General features: G+C 46.1%; 1 protein-coding gene across 3 annotated transcripts in view; it reads right to left on the bottom strand.

Annotated features, from left to right (window-relative positions):
- The window catches only part of PER2 (period circadian regulator 2), a 74,149-nt gene extending 56,160 nt beyond the window's left edge, over positions 1 to 17,989 (bottom strand). For 2 of the 3 annotated variants that reach the window (XM_039912790.1, XM_016228259.3), the window contains exons 1-2: positions 17,953 to 17,989; positions 19 to 71 (exon numbers count right to left, since the gene is read on the bottom strand). The gene's annotated coding sequence lies outside the window, so the exon portion shown is untranslated. The remainder of the gene's footprint in view (positions 1 to 18; positions 72 to 17,952) is intronic. The other variant, XM_007671721.4, reaches the window with a different exon arrangement.
- Positions 17,990 to 23,766: the final 5,777 nt, after the last annotated feature.

Here is a 23,766-nt window from a genome sequence, read left to right as displayed (position 1 = left end):
AAATAAGAGACAACTCACCTTCATTGATCACCAGTGGCATGGATTCCAAATTCTATGGCTGTGCAGCACTTCTGCAAAAGAAAATATTTTTCACCAAGTGCTCTAATACAATAAAAGTAAGGAACTATTTGGGGCAGACCATATTAGTTTAAAAAAAAATAAACAGATCAACAGACTCATCACTAACTTTTTCCACACAAATATCCAGCTAAAATAGAGTGAAAAATCAAGGTTCAGTAATGTAAGGTAGTGGTACTAAGACAAATATGAACACAAGCTGAGTGCAGTACACATAGGCAGACATAAAGAGTATCTGTGAGCTCACTTGTTCATTAACTTAATTTAAAATCAATGAGCTGTATCTATTGAGTGCTTAGTGTGCAGAGCACTGTACTAAGCTCTTGGGAGAGTACAATATAATAATAATAATAATAATGTTGGTATTTGTTAAGCGCTTACTATGTGCCGAGCACTGTTCTAAGCGCTGGGGTAGACACAGGGGAATCAGGTTGTCCCACATGGGGCTCACAGTCTTAATCCCCATTTTACAGATGAGGTAACTGAGGCACCGAGAAGTTAAGTGACTTGCCCAAAGTCACACAGCTGACAAGTGGTAGAGCCGGGGTTCGAACCCATGACCTCTGACTCCAAAGCCTAAATAGAGCTTAAAGTCTAGGGGCAATAAAATAAATTATGGATATGTACATGAGGGCTGTGGGGCTGAGGGTGGGGTGAATCAAGGGCACAAATACAAGTTCAAGGGTGACACAGAAAGGAGAGCGAGTAGGGGAAATGATGATGATGGTATTTGTTAAGTGCTTACTATGTGCCAAGCACTGTTCTAAGCCCTAGGGTAGATACAAGGTAATCAGGTTTTCCCACATGGATCTTACAGTCTTAATCCCCATTTTACAGATGAGGTAACTGAGGCACAGAGAAGTGAAGTGTCTTGCCTAAGGTCACACGGCAGACAAGTGGCGGAGCTGGGATTAGAACCCATGTCTTCTGACTCCCAAGTCTATACTCTTGCCACTATGCCATGTTGCTTCTATCCACCCCATGATGGCTTAGTTGCGGAAGTCCTCTCGGATGAAATGTGATTTTAATAAGGCTTTAATAATGAATTACTTTGAGACCCATCAAATAACCATGATACTTTTTTCTTGGACTTGAACAATTCTTAAAGTTAAATTCTGTGATGGTCAACTTCCCCAATCAGCCAATCAATTGTATTTGTTAAGTGCATACTGTGTGCAGAGCACTGTGCTAAGCACTTGGGAGGGTACACTGTAACGAAGTTAATAAGCACGCTCCCTGCTTTCAAGGAGTCTAGAAAGCCTAAAATTTCCTGACTTGTCTGTAAATTAGCCAACAAATATTGAATAGCCACAGGAGCATATACTGAACCAGCACTTGGGAAGGAAAACTCAACCTGTTTCTAAAATCTGATGGCTACTGGTGGGATGGATGGCTTTGACTCAGGTTGTGTGGACTAGTGAATAGAGCATGGGTCTGGGAGTCAGAAGGACCAGGGGTCTAATTCCGGCTCTACGACCTGCTTTATGACCTTGGGCAAGCCACTCAATTATTTTGTGCCTAAGTTGCCTGACCTGTAAATTGGGGATTAAGACTGTGAGACCCATGTGGGACAGAGACTGTGTCCCACTTAATTATCTTGTATCTACTCCAGCACTTAGTACCGTGCCTGGCACACAATAAGTGATTAACAAATGCCATTAAAAAAGAAGGAGGAGGGAAAAAAAGCACATAGAATCCACAGGCCCAAGGCTGGTACAGCCCAAAGAGAAAACCTGAGCCTTAAGCCAGGCTCAGGTGGTCTCTGGAGGAGGAGGAGGAGGAGGAGGAGGAGGAGGAGGAGGAGGAGGAGGAGGAGGAGGAGAAGGGAGTGATAAGAGTCTTACTGCTTGCTGTTAATTTTACTGGTGCTTAACCTCTCTTCCCAAGCACTTAGTACAGCACTCTATACCCAAAAAGTGTTCAATAAAAACCTTCTCCCCACATTTACGACCCCTACTGTCCACTTCCTCTCCTCCCCCATAAAAATAATAATGATGGTATTTGTTAAGCGCTTACTATGTGCCAAGCACTGTTCTAAGCACTGGGGTAGATACAAGATAGGTGATCCCACGTGGGGCTCAAAGTCTCAATTCCCATTTTTCAGATGAGGTAACTGAGTCCCAGAGAAGTGAACTGACTTGCCCAAGGTCACAGAGCAGACAAGTGGCGGAGCCGGGATTAGAACCCACTGCACCATGCTGCTTCTCCATAATCAGTAAAAGCTTTATAGGAAGAGAGTCACGGGCAAGTAGGGGCCTTGCCTCTGGAATAACTGGGAATCTGATGGCAATGAAAGTCTGACAATTCCATTATTCATTCAGGCATCCTCTTTAAATATATAAGTGATATAATATACCGCTCTAGGGGCAGAGAATAACTGGGAATCTGATGGAAATGAAAACGTGACAATTCCATTATTCAGGCATCCTCTTTAAACATATAAGCGATATAACATACTGCTCTAGGGGCAGAGAATAACTGGAAACCTGATGGCAATGAAAATCTGACAAGTCCATTATTCAGGCATCCTCTTTAAACATGTAAGTGATATAATATACCGCTCTAGGGGTAGAGAGCACGGAAAAATTCGACTTAGTCCAGAAGGCGCGCTACCAAAACAAGCCTCTGCCGATCAGTGCATGCACTGACCACGAGAGGGTGGACAAGAGTTTTCAAAGCAAGGAGCTTGCAAATCCAAGGCCCAGCAAAATTTCAAAACAGGCATGCTCGCCTCCAGTATCATCAATTCATGACATTCCTTGGGCCCTTTAACAACGGCACTCTGTTTTGAGGCGTGGAAAAGTATACTCGGAAATCTGGTAGCTTAAATCTCAAGACATTCATAGCGCTCAAGTGCAAAAATATAGCATTTCCAAAGAACAAATCAGTGCTTACTACATGGAGAACACCGGACTAAGCACTCGGTAGACTATGACGCAACAGAGTTGGCAAACATGTTCCCTGCCCGCGGTGGATTTACAGTTTGGAGGGGAAGACAGATGAATATAAATCAATAATTTATAATATAACCCAGCAAGTGGCCAAAATCAAAAGGTTTCCAAACATTTCTAGAAAAATAGTTTAATAAATGAGTAGTCTGTTCAAAATTGTATTATTTTGGCTTATAATGCATTACTGCAAAAATGTAGAAATATAGAGGATATTGAAAAAACACGCAGGGAATGCTGAAATATTTTTTGCAACAATAATAATAACAGTATCTGTTTAGCACTTACTACGTGCCAGGCACTGCACTAAATGCTGGGGTAGGTACAAGCAAAGCAGGTTGGACACAGTTCCTGTCCCACATGGGCCTCACAGTCTTAATTCCTATTTTACAGATGGGGTCACTGAGGCACAGAAGTGAAATGGCTTGCCCAAGGTCACACAGCACACAAGTGGCAGAGCCGGGATTAGAACCCTGGTCCTTCTGACACCCAGGCCCATACTCTATCCATTAGGCCATGCTGCTTGTCTATTAAAAAAAACCCAAGCACTTTAGCAGATCTAATTCATTCTAAAAGGTAATTTTGCACCAAATGCTGGAAAAACACAGTTCTCATGGGACATTTTGACTCCCTTTTCTTTGTCAAAAAATTGAATCACTTTCCACCACTCCCTACTTTTATTTTCCCACCTGTCCTACCTTCAGTGGGAGGACACACACACACACACACACACACACACACACACGTGCACAGACTGCAGAACCTCCAGATGGGAAAGTTTACAATTTTACTTGCACCACAGGGATTAGATTTCTGGTTTAGTTCTTAGAAAATTCAAATTATTCTGTTGAAGTGGAAATCAAAAGGGTGAAGGACGAGTTTTGCCAGAAAGTTTCACTGCCAAGAAAACACTGAAGAATTGTATTACATGCTGCAACCTTACTATCACTACTGCCAAGAATTTAGGACTTTGAAACTAAGCATTTCTCCAAGTACATGGTAATATCTACAAGTAAGTCTTGCACTTTCTTATATGTCTCTGGCACTTGATGAATAACAGTCAAGAATGTAATATAAATGAAACCTGCGCTCCTTCTAGAGCTGGCTTGTTTTGGGGCTCAAGGAAAACTGTTGTTGACTTGGAGGGATACAAAAAAAAGAAAGGCATGATATTTGAGGAATTCTTAGCAACACAGTGAACCCAAACACACTCTTGTGGAAATTTTAGGCCTCTAAATGCCTAGTGGTTTGCATCTCTAAAAAAAAAAAAGTGGTATTGGTTAAACACTTACAATGTGCCAGTAAGTGCTGGGGTAGAGTCAAGCAAAGCAGTTTGGTCACAGTTTTTCTTCCACATGGGGTTCGGGCTTAATCCCCATTTTACAGATGCATTAACTGAGGCCCAGAGAAGTGAAGTAACATGTCCAAGGTCACACGGCAGACAAGTGGCAGAGCTGGGATGAGAACCCAGTTCCTCCTGCCTCCCAGGCTCATGCTCTATCCACTAGGTCACGCAGTTTGTCTAAAAAAGAAAAACCCCAACACAACCCAAACACTTTAAAGCCACCTCCACAGCTTTGTGGCCAGGGCCAGTGCTGTAGCTTGGTTGGTCTGCCCCTTGGATCCGGATGGAGTTTGGAGACAGAGCTGAGTGGGTGGTCCTATCTCCCACCCCTAATTATGGGGTTTTCGCCCTTTCCCGATCCAGGCGGGAGCAATGTTGAGCCAGGGAGGACAAGCTGTCCATTCATCTAATCTTCAGGCTGTCCACAAGGAAGGGTGGGTTGTGGCCCACCTTCACCTGCCCCGTGGCCAGAAGAGAGGCTTTGGCCAGGCCCTAAAATCTGGCGAGGGTGAAAAGCACCACTGTGGAGATTCATTCAATTCAATTGTATTTATCGAGCTCTTAAGTGCAGAGCACTGTACTAAGCCCTTGAGAGAGTATGATATAACAAGACAGACACTTTCCCTGTCCACATCAAGCTAACAGCCTAGAGAGGGAGACAGACATTCATATAAACAGAGATGTGTACAGAAGTGCTTTGGGGCTGGGGGCGGTGGGGGATGAATAAGGGGAGCAAGTCAAGGCGACACAGAAGGGATTGGGAGAAGAGGAAAGGAGGGCTTAGTCAGGAAAGGCCTCCTGAAGGAGGTGTGCCTTCAATAAGGCTTGAAGTGGGGGTGAGTAATTGTCAGATTTGAGGAAGGAGGGCATTTTGCCCCACCCCATCTTTCCCCTCTTCTAATCTCCTTCACACTCTTTCTCTCCCTTCCCTGAACCCTCTTCCCCAACCTCACCGTTTCTCTTCCCTTTCCCCCTTCTTTCCCCTCCTGATCCCTTGAAGCCCCAATCAGTTTGCCCCCACATTCAAGAGGAAAATGTGGCAACCCTGTTTTGGCACTTTTCAACCTCCTCAAGAGGACCTGCCTTCTCTTCACCCCTCCCCTTTCATTCCCCTCTCGAGAAAGAGGGAGCCTGAACTCCTAGCTCCCGCAGACCAGCTATTTTCTCTGCTCATCTGCTTAGGGGTTCATGTTTCTCAATCCATCGATGGTCTTTATCAAGCGATCACTGTGAGTTTAGCACTATTTCCAACTGCTTCAGAGGGTGCAATTCAAGAGAGTTGGTAGGCACAATCCCTGCCTCTGAGGAGCTTGCGGACTAGAAGGGGAGGCAGATATTAAATTGCAGATAGGGGAAATGGGAGAGTGTAGGGATATGTACACCAGTGCTGTGGAGCTGAGGGTGGGGTGAATATCAAGCGCCTAAAGGGGACAGATCTGAGCATATAAAAGTCCAGGCAGAAGCCACAGAGAAGCTGCGTGGCCTAGTGGAAAGAGCACAGGCCTGGGAGTCAGAGGACCTGGCTTCTAACCCTGGCTTCACCGCAATCACATTTATTGAGTGCTTACCATGTGCAGAGCACTGTACTAAGCGTGTGACCTGGGGCAAGTCACTTCCCTCCTCTGGGCCTCAGTTCCCTCATCAGCAAAATGAGCATTCAATACCTATTCTCCCTCCTACTAAGATAGTAAGTGGGGATCTGATTATCTTGTATCTACCCCAACCTGGCATATAGTAAATACTTTAATAAACGCCACAATCACCATCATTTTATAAGGGATTAGGAGACTAGGTTATTTCTATTTTTCTGAAAATGACAGGTATGTTAAGGATGCATACTCAACGTGGCTAGCATGTATATGTAGGCCTGGGCCACTGTGCCTGCACACACACTTCCCTGAGATGGTAGTTTCCACTCTGTCTCATGTCCCCATGTGTGATGGAGACAGAAGAAGCCCGTCCCCACCATCCCATATCTCTCCTTCCCGACTCCCTGCAGTCAGGTAACCGGAACAACTCACAGTGAAGCCAAGGCCTCTGATGACAAGGTACGGAGTGTAAGAAGCAGCATGGCTTAGTGGAAAGAGCAAGGGCTTGAGATCACAGGACATGGTTCTAATCCCAACTCCGCCACTCGTCTGCTGTGTGACCTTGGGCAAGCCACTTTGCTTCTCTATGCCTCAGTTACCTCATCTGTAAAAGGAGGATTAAGACTGAGTTCCATGTGGGATAACCTGTTTATCTTGTATCTGCCCCAGCGCTTAGAACATTGCTCGGCACATTGTAAGTGCTTAACAAATACCATAAGAATAATAATGATAAGCTCACCAGTTGATCCAGGTGCAAGACACCCAGCAACCACCACTCTCCCCTCACACCCGTGAGGCTACGGGGAGACAAGGCCGCAGGCCAAGAACTGCCGGAATTTTAGGAATGTTGGGGTTCTGGTGGTTGTGGCTGTTTGTCGCTCAACAGCCCCTTCTGGGGAGTGGGGAGGGGTGAGGAGCAAGAAACCAGCTCTTATGGTATTCATCTTTCTTCTGTAGTCTAGCCAACCCAACCCCAGAACTTATTCTAAGATTGTGAGCCCCTTGAAGGTCGGGGCCTTGGTCTCCTTTTGATTTGTGTATTTTTTTTTCCACCACTCAGAACAGTGCTTGGCAAAGAGTAAATACTATTACAGCTATTTAATGTCTAAAGCTGTATTTCTAAGATGGCTTACAAGCAAATTAGAAATTTGGGGAGAATCAGCATGGTTTAGTGGATAGCGCACAGGCTTGGGAGTCAGAGGATGTGGGTTTTAATCCCAGCTCTGCCACCTGTCTGCTGTGACCTTGGGCAAGCCACCTAACTTCTCTGTGCCTCAGTTACCTCATCTGTAAAATGAGAATTGTGTGAGCCCCTCGTGGGACAACCTGATTACCTTGTATCTAGGCCAACGCTTAGAACAGTGCTTGGCACATAGTAAACGCTTAACAAATACCATAATTATTATTATTATTACAGGGCTCGGAAGAGTCTAAACTCTCAAATGAATCAATCCATCGATCCGTGGTACTTACTGAATGCTTATAGTGTGCAGAGCACTGTACTAAGAGCTTGGATAAAGTACAACACAACAGATGTTCGAAGTCTACAGGGAGGCTCTTGGTGTGCCTCCAAACTCTGTCACAGTGTCCTCTCCCAAGCACTTACAGTACAATGCTCTGCACACCATAAACGCTCGATAAATACGATTAACTGGGGGAAGACGGGCAAGTGCTTGGCACATAGTAAAAGCTTAAATGCCATCATTATTATTAAAAATAAATTACAAATAGGGGAAATAGAATACAAGGATCTTTACTTAACTATTGTGAGGTGGGAATGAATTTCAGAGTGCTTCAACAGTACAGAGCCAAGTGCCCAGTCAATGCAGAGGAAGGGGCAGGTAGGGGATGTAAAGGGCTTTGTCTGGGAAGGTCTCTTGGAGGAGATGTGGTTTTAGGACCTGGGAAACGGGTGTCTGTTCAGCAGGAGGCTGGAGGCTCAGCACAGTGCACTACCAGGAAAGGACTGGGGAAGAGATCCCAACAGAGGAGCTGCTGTCGGCTTCACGAGGTCGACTGGCTTGACAGTAAAAAAAACAAACTTCAGTTCTTCTAAACTCAATTGTACACTCTATCGCCACTGACCAAAAGATTGTCCAAGTCTGATAAACATTAATGAGGAAGTGGCAGCAGCATCTGAGTGCCCTTAAGTACACTATTGCCAAATACATAATGATGATTTACCCAGAATCAGTGAATTGAGAAGCAGCATGCCACAGTGGATAGAATGCAGGCCTAGGAGTTCTAATCAGTTCATGTCACGGGTTCTAATCCCAGATTTGCCACTTGCCTGCTGTGTGACCTAGGGCAAGCCACTTCACTTCTCTGGCCTTCATTTACCTCATCTGCAAAATGGGGATTGAGACTGTGGGCCCCACGTGAGACAGACACTGTGTCCAACCCAATTTGCTTGTATCCACCCCAGCGCTTAGTACAGTGCCTGGCACATAGAGCTTATATACCATAATTACTATTATTATTATTATTAATATGGAGGGGCAAGGGAACTGACTGCAAACACATTTTACTCCCAAGCACTTAGTACAGTGCTCTGTACACAGGGCTCAATAAAAACATTTGATTACCAAATTCTAACAGCTCCCAAGGAAACAAATAGCAATATCTATAAACCAAAACTGAGGCTCAAAGAAATTAGTAACAGTATTTAATGAGCGCTTATTCCATGCAAACTCTGAGGATTTGGGAGAATACAATCAGGTAGACATGATCTGTGCTGTCGAGATGCTTATGAATCTCAAAGGCCAGAGTTGAAAAATAAACGCTGGATGACAAACCTTGAAATATTCCTGTATATTAAGATGAACTGCAAATATCTACAAAGCCACCACAGTCTAAAGACTCAAAGGTCAATCCCCTCAAGATAAAGGAGCACTTTGGAGACTTCGACTGAAATCCTGCTATCAACAGGAGATACGACTTTATCCCACACTAACCAGGCCACCACGGAATCCTTGCAACACTTGACAAGGTGAGGAAATCTGTTAAAGATGAATCCCAGTTAGGCATGGAGAGCTAACACAATTATTCTGAAATCTTCAAATGGAAAAGAGAAGAATTTGCACCAGTCCTATGTTTTTCTCTCAAGAATCTGGAGTGATGAAATTCCATGAGCCCTGAGATGTTGCAATTAAAATTTCCATAAGCAAATCTGAGAAGTAAAAATTGATCATATTATGTCACTGTGGGTAAAACCATTATTAGGGAACTCAACAGGCAAGCTTTGTAGTGTTTGAAAAAAACAATTTATACTACCTTTTTTAAACCTCACCTAATGGGATAATAATAATAATATTTATTAATAATAATGTCATTTAAGCACTTACTATGGGTCAAGCACTGTTCTAAGCACTGGGGGAGATACAAATTTATCAGGTTGTGCCAGATGGGGCTCTCTCTCAATCCCCATTTTCCAGTCTCAATCCCCATTTTCCAGATGAAGTAACTGAGGCACAGAGAAGTTGCCCAAAGACATAGCTGACAAGTGGCAAATCCGGGATTAGAACCCATGACCTCTGACTCCCAAGCCCATGCTCTTTCCACTAAAACATGCTGCTTCTAATATTTGCAGTATTTATGAAGTGCTTACTATGTGTCAAACACTAAATTAAGCACTGGGGTAATCAGGTCCCATGAGGGGCTCACAGTCTATATAGGAGAGAGATCAGGTATTGAACCCCCAGTTTGTAGGAGGGAACTGAGGCCCAGAAAAGTTAAGTAACTTGTCCAAGATCACAGAGTGGACCAGTGATGGAGTCAGAATTAGAACCCAGGTCCCGACTCCCAGACCCAAACTCTTTCCATTAGACTATTCTGCTTCTCTCACTGTACTGACTAAAAAGGCAGAAGTACATATGACTATGGAAATCTATTATCATCCATCGGTCCGCGACATTTGGAAGTCTCTTGTAGCCTGCAAATAAACTCTCTCTTCTTTCCCCTGTGCTTAGCACAGCGCAAGGGCTTACAGTGAGACGATCTTGGCTGCACTGGTACAACTGACAAGCTTTCCGTTAAATCTAGTGCTCACGTGCCTAGTGGATGAAGGTAAATTGTATAAAATTACTCAGATCCAATCCAAGATTACGATTACCCTGTCTTCGCTGCAGCAGCACCAAATGTTTAAAATCCATGTCAATCACTCACTCGTATTTGAGCGCCTGTGTGCAGAGAGCACAATACTACATGCTTGGGAGAGAACAGTATAACAGAACTGATACCCTTCTAGCCCACAGGGAGCTTGTCCTTTAAGGAGATTTTCAGACACCTCCTCAGTCTTTACCACTGAGGCCCTAAGATAATTACGATCATATCTGACCAACTTGAGGTCAGCCTTCTGGTGTACTGTCTTCAGTGCTTAGAACAGAGCTCTGCCCACAAGTCCCTCTAAAAACTAATGACTGTAGAGCACTTTTTGACAGGTGTCAATCAGAGGGCTCCGTGAGCAGACCAGCTGCACGAGTAGGAAGCATCAAATGAGCCCAAGTGAAGACGATTAACATGATGGGCTAGGTAGACTAAGATTCTCCAAAAAATGAGCACTTATCAATACCCAAGAAGAAGTTTAGCCTAATGGATAGAGCACCCATCCCAGCTCCACCACTTGTCTGCTGTGTGACCTTAAGCAGGTCACTTCACTTCTCTACACCTCAGATGTAAAATGGGAATTAAGACTGTGAGCCCTCTGTGGAACAGGGATCGTGTCCAACCCGATTAACTTGTACCTACCCCAGCACTTAGCATGGTGTTTGGCACAGAGTAAGCACTTACAAACCTTATATAAAACAAAACACACAAAAAAAAACACTGAACATTTCCTATTACGGAAGTTATCTTCCAGCAGAGATCAATAACAATAATAGTAATAATAACTATGGTCTTTGTTTAGCTTTTTCTAAGCACAAGTGCCATTCTAAGCACTGGGGATTAAGTTCATCAGTTAGAAATAGTCCCTGCCCCATACAGGAGGTAGCACCGAATCTCCATTTTAAAGTTTAAGAAACTAAGACACAGCCAAGTCTGGTCTAAGGGCACAGGGCGGGCAAGTGGAAGTGTCGAGATTAGAATCTAGATCCTCTAACTCCCAGGCTGGTGCTCTTTTCACTAGGCACACTGCTTTCTGCAGTGAAGGAATACGTCAACACCATTTACATGCAATTGTCGCCTATAGTAATCTGGGAAAACGTTTATGATCCAAAGCAAAAGTAATTTAGAATTCAGGATCGCTCATGCCAGGAAATATGTGCATATGCTACAACCCAACCAAATCTTTTCCCTGCCTGGCCTCATCAACTATGCTTGATCCTGTGATAAGATTATCTTAAAAGCCATCTTTTTAACTTCTTTATTGAGAACAGAGCTGATTCACAATTACAAATTTTCCATTCTCTCTTCCCTACCTTCTGGGCATTTCACTATTCAGTGACACAGGCAGAAATCCCTGGTCAGAAAGAGAAAGCCATGGAATGAAATTAGAAAACTTTGCAACTCCAAGTAGCTCTTGCTCACACTCTCCCTTCTGCCTGAAACGCTCTCCCCTCTCCTCAGCCAGCAGCCCGCTGCTCTCCCCATTTTCAAAGCCCTTCTGAAATCATATCTCCTCCAGTTCTTTTCTGATTAACCTCTCCATCCTCCATCCCCCAGAGCCACTTCAGCATTTGAGTCATCTAAGCCCCTGGGTACTCCTACCTCCCCCATCCCTCATCCCCACATTGCACTTCCAGGCACACGTTATGTTCTATTGTAGTAGTATGGAGTGTAATTATTAGACATCAACTATGAAAAGAACACGGTATCAAGCAACGGGGAAAGACTACAGGGTGAAAATTCAACAGAGTCCCTGGCTCTCAAGGGGCTCGCGTGCTAAGGCTATAAGAAGGGGAGAGAGGGCCGGCGACAGGCATATGAGGAGAAAAACGAACCCCTAAAACAGCATGAGATAAGGACAAGCACACAGAGTAAAAACCAAAAGCCACAGGATCCTGGGGCCGGAAGGGCAAGATTTCAGGCACCTCGTGGGTCAGCGTCCAAGAGTTTCATCCCAACATGCAGTCAGGGACCGCTCCCATAGCCATCGTCAACGGTTTCACATTGTTATGAAAGACAACCCCAAACAACAGCCGGCCACAGGCTTCCCGACACACCCCACGGTTTTTGTAAGGGAAGAGTATTCGGCTGCTTTGCTCCTTCCCGCTGGGGTGATTTAAGGCAAGACAGGTGGGAATGGAAGTTCCGAAAGGATGCTGGGCTTCCCCCTTTCTGCGGTTTATTTTGGAGTCTGTCCCCTTTCCTAGACTGGAAGATCCTTGAAGGCAGAGACATGTCTCCTAGCTCTCTTTCACTCTCCCAAGCACTTAGTACAATGCTCAATACTCAGCACACTACTGATTTATTATTGATCTGAACTAAGCCTGGGAGTCAGAGGACCCTAGTTCTAAATCCAGCTCTGCCACTTGCCTGCTGTGTGACCTTGGGAAAGTCACTCACCTTCTTTGTACCTCAGTTTCCTCATCTGTAAAAGAGGGATTCGATCAACACCCGTTCACCCTCTCCTCTAGACTCTATGCCCCATGTGGTTCAGCAATTACGTCAGACCAGATGGACTATATCTACCCGACATAGTAAGCACTTAACAAATGTCACTATTCCCGTTATCTTTATTAGGACCTGGAAAAATAAATCATGTACTGTACTTAGACCACGGTACTAAGAGTACAGTAGAATAAGTAGACATGATCCCTGTCCTCAGAGAGTGCCAACAATTATGTCTCGTTGAAACACAACTGAATTCTTTCCTCTAAAACCCAATGGTGCTACTATTTTACAAAACAGTTGCAGCAGCTGTGCTGACCATTCACTTTTTCCATAGATGCCAATTCTCTAAGGCATTGCTGCAGTAGACTTCATGAAGAGGTGCAAAATGGCATGCCTTTACGGATTCCAAAACAGTTAGAGCTGTACAATTTCAACCACCGAAAGGCCTCTTCCTAACTCCTGGCAATTCCAAGGTCACGATGAACTATAGATCAGCGGGGAGAGTGTCGCCGGCTCTCTGGGGAAAGGGTTACAAGGCAAGGGTGGCCCTACGTTGCGGGAAGGGCCTCTCAGAGGACCTCCTTCCAGATTTCCAAGGCCTTTCTAAAAGAAGACTGTGTTCCATATGAACTCCTCTGGGACTTTTTCCTTTTTCTAGAATCTTGGGGGGGGACAGGGAGGGGGCACCGGGGAAAAAGGCATAGTCACCTCAATCCTAATAAGGAACTGGCAAACTAAAAACTGGGGTGCCAAATCCCTTCTCTTTACCTCCCCAAGGGTGTACCCCAAGCCCCATGTCAATCTTGGGGTACTGCAAGAGGGGGATTTTTAGTATCACCTTGACACTGAATTATGGCAGGTGGGTATACTTTGCTGCAGGTCGCATACCCGCTGGTGTATTTTCATCATGCCTCCACCTGGAGAAACTTTCCTATTCTGCCATGTAAATAAACAAAGTATCACCATGGTTACCGTTAAGTAACAGGAAAATATTACCACTAACACGCAAGATGGAAAAAAAGACATTCCCTATTGTTTAATGTAAAGTTTTCATTTTTCCAAGCCTGAATTCCCTAATAGTAAGAGCTTGGTAAGCATACCCCTTAAAAAAACAATACTGTCTTTGACCACGTATTTTGACAAGTGAAAAGGGCCAAGAACTGAGGTTTTTCAATGCTCTCTCTAGGGCACATGCTATTTTTCCAACATTAATCAGTCAGAAAGTCAAATTATAGGTGGGTAAGACTTTGTAATTCAAATGTTACACACTTGTGCCGTTGGGGTAACACACACACCAATTAATCTGAGGAAAGCTAACTATATTAGAAGTAGACTCTTTATGGCAACCATGAAAATAAGAGATCTGTTTAGAAACTAAATCAAAGCTTCTGGTTTGCTTATATAACTTCATTACTGATAAACTCCTAAGACCCTGGAGAAAGTTTGCTTTCTTTTGTTTCTCTCCCAATTCATTCAGAAGGCAAAGGTTTGCTGCTGAACAGGGCCCTATTAAAATGAGTTTTGTTTCTGTTCTGAAGGACTTATTTATGGGCCACTTCCATTTAAACACCCTAACATTCAGACACGCAAATTCAAGCATTGCTTCTCCTAAACTTTTAATGCAGCCAAGTATATTGCGCAGTAAACTCTCAGTAAATACGACTGAATGAATGAATAAGCAAAACCCATACTTCAGGATACAGGACGTATTACAAGAAACTTAAACCACACAGATAACTACAAGATAATCGATGACACTCCTTAAGACTTTGCTACTTTACATATTTTTTTAATGGCATCTGTTAAGCACTTACTTTGCTTCAAGAACTGTCCCACTTGGGATTAACAGGCTAAATAGAAGGGAGGAGGATTTAATCCTCATTTTACTGATGTGGAAACTGAGGTTCAGAGAAGTAACCTGCCCAAGGTCACACAGCAGACGAGCGTCGGATCCGAAATTAGAGGCCAGACCTTCCCACTTCCAGGCCTGTGCTCTTTCCATAGGCCACGCTGCTTGTATCAGGAAACTCATTTCCTAATAAAGCCTTGATTGGGAAGATGGACAAACGATGGTACACTTACAGATCGACATCGCACAATTCTACAACAAAACCCAGTGCACTTGTTTCCTCAACCCATAAAATCACCTATTTGGGGAGCACAATTCACCTCTGACAAAACTCTGGTTACAGGGGTTCTTAAAGGTTGAAACCCTATTAAAAGAAGCTGAGCCTGGGAGTCAGAAAACCTGGGTTCTAATTGTGGCTCCACCACTTCGTGGCTCAGTGGAAAGAGCACGGGCTTTGGAGTCAGAGGTCATGGGTTCGAATCCCAGCTCGGCCACTTGTCAGCTGTGTGACTGTGGGCAAGTCACTTAACTTCTCTGCGCCTCAGTTCCCTCATCTGTAAAATGGGGATTAAGACTGTGAGCCCCACGTGGGACAACCTGATTCCCCTGTGTCTACCCCAGCGCTTAGAACAGTGCTCTGCACATAGTATGCGCTTAACAAATACCAACATTATTATAGAGAAGCAGCGTGGCTCAGTGGAAAGAGCACGGGCTTTGGAGTCAGAGGTCATGGGTTTGAATCCCGGCTCGGCCACTTGTCAGCTGTGTGACTTTGGGCAAGTCACTTAACTTCTCGGTGCCTCAGTTATCTCATCTGTAAAATGGGGATTAAGACTGTGAGCCCCACGTGGGACAACCTAAATGCCCTGTGTCTACCCCAGCGCTTAGAACAGTGCTCGGCACATAGTAAGCGCTTAACAAATACCAACATTATTATTATTATTACTTGCCTGCTCTCTGACCAAGGGCAAGTCATTTAACTCCTCTGGGCTTTAGTTTCCTCGTATTCTCACAGGTTGACTCACCCGTGGTTTAGTGGAAGGAGCATGGGTTTGGGAGTCAGAGGGCGTGGGTTCTAATTCCAGCTCCGCCACTTATCAGCTGTGTGATTTGGGGCAAGTCACTCACTTCTCTGTGCCTCAGTGCCCTCTTCTGTAAAACAAGGATGAAGACTGTGAGCCCCACGTGGGACAATCATCTGATTACCTTGTATCTACGCCAGCGTTTAGAACAGCACCTGGCACATAGTAAACGCTTAACCAACACCATCATTATTATTCCATGCTTGTTATCTCTCCCCCTTAAACTAAAAGCCTCCGTATAAGGCCTGTATCTGATCTCACTATATTGGAGCCTTCTCTGATGGAACTTCTCATTTCCCCCTCCTAAATCTCCCAATCTTCTACCTGCTACTTGGGTCTGTAGCCCCTAAGCATTGGGATATTCACCGCCCCCGCCCCAACCTTGTCATTTAGAGAAGCTGCATGGCTTAGCGGAAAGAGCCGGGGCTTGGGAGTCAAAGGTCGTGGGTTCTAATCCCAGCTCTGCCCCTTGTCACCTTTGGGCAAGTCACTTAACTTCTCTGTGCCTCAGTGACCTCATCTGTAAAATGGGGATGAAGACTGTGAGCCCCACGTGGGACAACCTTATTACTTTGTATCTACCCCAGCGCTTAGAACTATGCTTGGCACATAGTAAGTGCTTAACAAATACCACAATTATTATTATTATTTTAACATCCATCTCCCCTCCTGGACTGTAAACGCTTTGTGGACAGAGCATGCTCTAAAGCACAAGCAACGTGGCTCAGTGGAAAGAGCACGGGCTTGGGAGTCAGAGGTCACGGGTTCTAATCCCGGCTCCGCCGCCAGTCAGCTGTGTGACCTTGGGCAAGTCACTTAACTTCTCTGTGCCTCAGTTACCTCATCTGTCAAATGGGGATTAAAAAACTGTGAGTCCCACGTGGGACAACCTGATCACCTTGTATCCCCCCGCGCTTAGAACAGTGCTTTGCACAGAGTAAGCGCTTAACAAATACCACAATTCACTTTCCCAAGGGCTTAATCCAGCAGACTGCACACAGTAAGCGCTCAATCAATCCCCTTGCCTGAATGACTACTACCGACTCCGGTGCGTTGACCGACAGCGACTCCGAAACTTGGCCCATGGTAAGCGGTTTGGACAAAGATCATCTAAGAGTTTTAAAAAAAAAACACACACACAGAACACATCCCCGGGATTTAACGCAATGGCAGCCAAGAAGCTTTAGTGTTCATCTTTCCTGAGTAGCGCTGGGCTTGGATTGTGAAACTCCGGGTCCATTTTTTTTCCCCCCTAGACTATCAGTTTACAGAGTAAATACAGTAAAGCGAGGAATTACGTCGTATAAAGGAGGATTAGTAATCACTCGCATAAAGCTGAACTTGGAGTAAATATATATATATATATACATATTTTGCTTTCGCTGAATTTCCTTATGAAGCGCCATAGGGTGGCTAAGGTGTCTCTGGCTACGCACACACAGACACACACACAGCGTGCAGAGAGGGGATGGGGGTGGGGGGTCCTGGAGGTCCGCGCCCCCGCAGGTCGGGCCTTTTGGCAGGAGGCTGCGCCCACCCGAACCCGCCCCTCCCCTTGCCCCCTCCTCCTCCTTCCCCCTCCCTCTGCTCTCCCTCTCCCCTTCCTCCCACCCCTTCCCCCTCCTCTTGCCCCCACCCCCTCCTCTTGCCCCCCTCCCCTTCCTCCCACCCCCTCCTCTTGCCCCCCTCCCCTTCCTCCCACCCCCTCCCCTTCCTCCCACCCCCTCCTCTTGCCCCCCTCCCCTTCCTCCCACCCCCTCCTCTTGCCCCCCTCCCCTTCCTCCCACCCCCTCCTCTTCCTGCCCCCCCTTCCCTTCCTCCACCCCCTCCTCTTGCCCCCCTCCCCTTCCTCGCACCCCCTCCTCTTCCTCCCCCCCTCTTCCTTCCACCCCCTCCTCTTGCCCCCTCCCCTTCTTCCCACCCCCTCTTGCTCCCACCCCCTCCTCTTGCCCCCTCCCCTCCCCTCGCACCCCCTCTTGCCCCCTGCCCTCCCCTCCCCCTCCTCTTGTCCTCTCCCCTCCCTCCCACCCCTCCCTCCCCTGCCCCCTCTCCCCTCCTCTCGTTCCCTTCCTTCCCCCTGCCCGGGGCGGTGGTCAGGATGAGCAGGCGTTGGCCGCGGGGGAGGGGCGAGCGGTGAAAGCGGGTGGGAGGTCGGCAGGCCGGGGGTGGGGGGGAATCCCCCAGCCCCCAACCAGCCCGGGAAAACGCACCCCGCTCACACCCTCCCCTTCCTCCTCCTCCTCCGGCTGGGCCGTCGCTCGCTCGCACTCTGACACACACACACACACACACACACACACACACAGACCCCCAGACCCCCTTTTTCTGTCGGGCCGTTGCATAAGGCGGGAAGGGGGGGGGGGGCCCACAAGGGGCGCTGCCAGTTTAGCCCAGCCCAGCTCCGGCGCGGGAGGACGGCGGGATCGGATCCCGTTCCGTTCCGTTCCATCCCATCCCATCCCATCCCATCCCATCCCATCCCATCCCGCTCCCCCTTGCCCTCGCTTACCGTCGTCGCCCGCGCCCAGCTCCCCGCCCGGACCCCGCGCCCGCCTTCACATAGCGAAAAACGTGAGCGCCCCCGGCGGCCCCGCCCCCGACGCGCCTCATTGGCCGCCCCCCGCCTCATCTGCATACCCGCCCGGGCCCTGCCCTCCCATTGGCCGCCCCTCCTCCTCATCTGCATACCCTCCGGAGGGGCGCCCTCCCATTGGCCGCCCCTCCGCCTCATCTGCATACCCGCCCGGGGGCCGCCCTCCCATTGGCCGGACCCCGCGTCGGGGCCTTTACATAAGGCGCACATGGAACACCATGTTCCCCGCCGTCGGACGGTCGATGAGAGCGACGTGGCCGCCCCCCTTCCTCCCCCCCCCCGGGTCTCCCGCGGTGGTTCCTTCCATTTCCGCTCCCCCCCGCCTCTTCCCATTCAACAGAACGAAGCCGCCCCCTAAGGAGGTCGCTGAGTGGCGCATTCCATTCGGGGGGCGGGGGGGAACCGTGGAAGACGGAGAGCCGGGCTTCGGCCGCCAGTCGGAGCTGGGGTTCCGCGGGACTCGCCCCGCCTATACCCGATTATTACTCCATTGATTCCATTCATAATCTGCATGAATCTATAATTCCATTTATTTCTATCGATGCTCTTGATGCCCGTCTATCTCTTTTGCTTTGTTTTCTTGTCGGTCTCTCCCCCCTCCCCCTCCCCGCCCCCGACTGTGAGCCCGGTGTAGGGCATTCATTCAATAGTATTCATTCATTCATTCAATGGTATTCATTCATTTAATCAATGGTGTTCATTCATTCAATGGTATTCATTCATTCAATAGTATTCATTCATCAATGGTATTCATTCATTCATTCATTTAGTGGTATTCATTCAATGATATTCATTCATGCAATGGTATTCATTCAATGGTATTCATTCATTCATTCATTGGTATTCATTCAACGGTATTCATTCATGCAATGGTATTCATTCAATGGTATTCATTCATTCATTCATTGGTATTCATTCAACGGTATTCATTCATGCAATGGTATTCATTCAATGGTATTCATTCATTCATTCAATGGTATTCATTCATGCAATGGTATTCATTCAATGGTATTCATTCATTCAATGGTATTCATTCATTCATTCATTCAATGATATTCATTCATTCATTCAATGGTATTCATACATTCATTCATTCATTCAATGGCATTCATTCATTCAATAGGACTTATTGAGCGCTTACTATGTGCAGAGCACTGGACTAAGCACTTGGGGTTTCTCCCCCGATTAGACTGTGAGCCCGTCAATAGGCAGGGATTGTCTCTATCTGTGGCTGAATTGTCCATTCCAAGTGCTTAGTACAGTGCTTTGCACATAGTAAGCGCTCAATAAATACGATTGACTGACTGAATGAATGAGTGAGTGTACAGTTCGGCAACAGAGAGAGACCATCCCTGTCCATTCATTCATTCAATCGTATTTGTTGAGCGCTTCCTGTGTGCGGAGCACTGCACTGAGCGCTTGGAAAGGACAGTTCGGCAACAGATAGAGACAGTCCCTGCCCATTCATTCACTCATTCAATCTCATTAATTCAACGCTTACTGTGTGCAGCACACTGTACTAAGCGCTTGGAAAGTATAATTCAGCCATAGAGGTAATCCCTGCCCATTCCTTCATTCATTCAATCGTATTTATTGAGCTCTTACTGTGTGTACAGCACTGTACTAACCGCTTGGAATCCACAATACGGCAACAGAGACAATCCCTGCCCATTCATTTAAAGTATTTATTGAGCGCTTACTGTGTATAGAACACTGTATTGAGCTCTTGGAAAGTACAATTTGGCAACAAATAGAGACAATCCCTGCCCAGTGGGCTCACAGTCTAGAAAGGGGGAGACAGACAATATAATAATAATGTTGATATTTGTTAAGCGCTTAGTACAGTGTGCTGCACACAGACAACAAAACAAGTGGACAGAAATCAATAGATTGTCTCTAGCTGTTGCCGAATTGTACTTTCCAAGTGCTTAGTTCAGTGCTCTGCACACGGGAAGTGCTCAATAAATATGATTGAATGGATAGAATTCCCAGAAAATAGCGCACAAATGCAACACTCATTTCCTCCCGGTTTTGAAGCTCGCAACCCTCTCGGTCGGACTGGGCTACCTTCATTCCATCATATTTATTGGGCCCTTACTGTGTGCAGAGCACTGCAGCGTGGCTCAGTGGAAAAAGCCCGAGTTTGGGAGTCAGAGGTCATGGGTTCTAATCCCAGCTCTGCCACTTGTCACCTGTGTGACTGTGGGCAAGTCACTTCACTTCTCTGTGCCTCAGTTACCACATCTGCAAAATGGGGATGAAGACTGTGAGCCTCATGTGGGACAACCTGATGACCCTGTATCTACCCCAGTGCTTAGAACAGTGCTCTGCACATAGTAAGCGCTTAACACACACCAACATTATTACTAAGCGCTTGGGACAGTACAATTTATCAACAAAGAGAGCAGGCATCACCTTCCAGGAAAAGCCAGAGACAGAACCCTGTCCCCGAGAAAATTCAGGTTTGCATTTTTCTGTTTCTAAAGAGGAGCGGTCATTCCTACCATCCGGTGTCCCGGCTTCAAACTTGTTCCTACATTAACATAGTCGTTCCGGGCCAGAGCCCCGTTTAAAGCCTCCTCCTTGCTCTTGAAAGAGGAAAACGGGTCAAGAAGGCAGGAAATAAGAAGCATTATTATAGTATTTGTTAAGCGCTTACTATGTGTCAAGCACTGTTCTAAGCACTGGGATAAATAATAATAATGTTGGCGCTTACTATGCACCAACCACTGTTCTAAGCACGGGGGGAGATACAGGGTGATCAGGTTGTCCCACGTGGAGTGCACACTCTTCATCCCCATTGTACAGATGAGGGAACTGAGGCCCAGAGAAGTGAAGTGACTTGGCCAAGGTCACAAAGCTGACAAGTAGCAGAGGCGGAATTAGAACCCACGACCTCTGACTCCCAAGCCCGGTCTCTTGCCACTAAACCACGCTGCTTCATAAGGTAATCACGTAATCGGGTTGTCCCACGTGAGGCTCACACTTTTAAGAACACTGGAGAATTGTGAAGGGGGGCAAAGCACAGTTTAAGTTCATTCATTCATTCATTCAATCCTATTTATTGAGCGCTTACTGTGTGCAGAACACTGTACTAAGCACTTGGAATGTACAATTCTGCAACAGACAGGGACAATCCCTGCCCAACAACGGGCTCACCGTCTAAAAGGGGGAGACAGATAGCAAAACAAAACAAGTAGTCAGGCATTAATACCATCAAGATAAATAGAATCATAGATATATGCACATCATTAATAAAATAAGGGTAATAAATAATATATACAAATATGCACAAGTGCTGTGGGGAGGGGAAGGGGGCAGAGCAGAGGGAGGGAGTAGGGGGAATGGGGAGGGGAGGAGGAGCAGAGGGAAAGGGAGACCTCAGTCTGGGAAGGCCTCATTAATGTTAATGTGAAGTTAACAATTCACCTTCCAAATCGCAGCACATGCCCTTCTATTATTATTATTATATTGGTGTTTGCTAAACCCTTACTATGTGCCAAGCACCGTTCTAAGCACTGGGGTAGATGCAGGGTTGTCCCACGAGAGGCTCACAGTCTTAATCCCCGCTTTGCTGATAAGGTAATTGAGGCCCAGAGAAGTGAAGTGACTTGCTCAAGGTCACACAGCCAACAAGTGGCAGAGTCGGGATTAGAATCCATGACCTCTGACTCCCAAGCCCGGGCTCTTGCCACTAAGCCACGCTGCTTCCCTTTTCCCAGGATACAATAGAAAATTAATACGCTGTGGGTATGATATAAATCATGAGGGTAATCCAGCTGTTGAATCAGCATGGGGTGGTGGATAGAGCATGGGCCTGGGAGTCAGGAGGTCATGGGTTATAATAATTATAATAATTATGGTATTTTATGAAGCACTTACTATGTGCCAGGCACAGTACAAAGCATTGGGATGGACACAAGGTAATCGGGTTGGGTTCTAATGTCGCTTCACCACTTATCTGTTGTGTGACCTTGGGCAAGTCACTTAACTTCTCTGTGCCTCAGTTACCTCATCTATCAAATGGGGTGGAGACTGTGAGCCCCACATGGGACAAGGACTGGGTCCAACCTGATTTGCTTGTGTCCACCCCAGCACTTAGTACAGTGCTCGGCACATAGTAAGTGCTTAACAAATGCCAAAATTATTATTATTATTAAAGTAGCCATCCACTCTAGTAATTTAAATGTCATAAAGTAATTTAAATCCTTTAACCAATAGGTTTTTCTCACAGTTTACACAGATCAGCTAAAGTCTATCAGGGAAGGGTCATCCAAATATCATCTTTTGGCCAGTAATTTTTATTTATACATGTTCTGATTGACCTACTAGATATGGGCTATCAGATTTCCCTAGAATTATGTGTACTTGAATTATAAATTTTGCTGCCATGGCTTTTTGAAAAATGTTTGCTTTATGGCTTGTGGTGATTTCTTGGATCTTATTATCAATAAAAAAAGCTTTTCTTCCTGGAAGATTTCATTGACTGTAATATTCATCCATGGATATGTGCGTGAAAACTAATGTGAGACTCTCAATCCTGACCACGCTGTGCACGCCCAAAGAATTTCTCGGGTAACGCCTGTAGTAATAATAATAATTATTATGGCATTCATTAAGTGCTTATGTGCTAAGCACAGGGAGAGATGAAGGTAAGATCATACTCAGTTCTTTTGCCAGATGGGATTCACAATATAGAAAGTAAAAAGAATAGGGACTTTATACTTTCATTAATTCAATCCATAGCATTTATTGAGGGTTTACTGTGTGCAGAGAATGTACTAAGTGCTTGGAAAGAACAATTCAGCAATAGAGAGAGATAAAACCCTGCCCACACTGGACTTAGAGTCTAGAAGGAGGAAGACAGACATCAAAAAGTAAACAGACATCAATATATACCCATTTTACAGAAGAGGAAAAACGAGGCCTACTACATCACTGCTTCACTCCACTGGCGCTGAGAACAATAATAATAATAATAATGATGGTATTTGTTAAGTGCTTACTATGAGCCAAGCACTGTTCTAAGTGCTGGGGTAGATACAAGGTTATCAGGTTGTCCCACATGGGGCTCACAGTCTTAATCCTTATTTTACAGATGAGATAACTGAGGCACAGAGAAGTTAAGTGACTTGCCCAAAGTCACACAGCACAAAAGTGGCAGATCCTGGATTAGAACCCATGTCCTCTGACTCCCAAGCCTGTGCTCTTTCCACTAAGCCACGGAACCTTCATATGAAACAAAAACTCACTCTTGGCTTCAAAGCTGTCCATCACCTTGCCCCCTCCTACCTCACCTCCCTTCTCTCCTTCTACAGCCCACCCCGCACACTCCTCTTCTCTGCCCCTAACCTCATGGTCCCTCGTTTGCGCCTGTCCCGCCGTCGACCCCTGGCCCACGTCCTACCGCTGACCTGGAATGCCCTCCCTCCTCACCTCCGCCAAACTCTCTTCCTCCTTTCAAAGCCCTACTGAGAGCTCACCTCCTCCAGGAGGCCTTCCCAGACTGAGCCCTCCCTTTCCCTCTGCCCTTCTTCTCTTCCCCATTCCCCCTACTCCCTCCCTCTGCTCTTTCCCCCCTCACCTCTCCACAGCACTAGTGCATATTTGTATATATTATTTCTCTATTTTATTAATAATATGTATACATCTATGATTCTATTCATCTTGATGGCTTTGATACCTGACTACTTGTTTTGTTTTTGTTATCTGTCTCCCCCGTTTAGACCG

Source organism: Ornithorhynchus anatinus, chromosome 1 (assembly GCF_004115215.2).
Source record: "Ornithorhynchus anatinus isolate Pmale09 chromosome 1, mOrnAna1.pri.v4, whole genome shotgun sequence".
NCBI lineage: Eukaryota > Metazoa > Chordata > Mammalia > Monotremata > Ornithorhynchidae > Ornithorhynchus > Ornithorhynchus anatinus.
The sequence above is the reverse complement of the archived record's forward strand: the minus strand, read 5'-3'. Positions and strand labels throughout refer to the sequence as shown.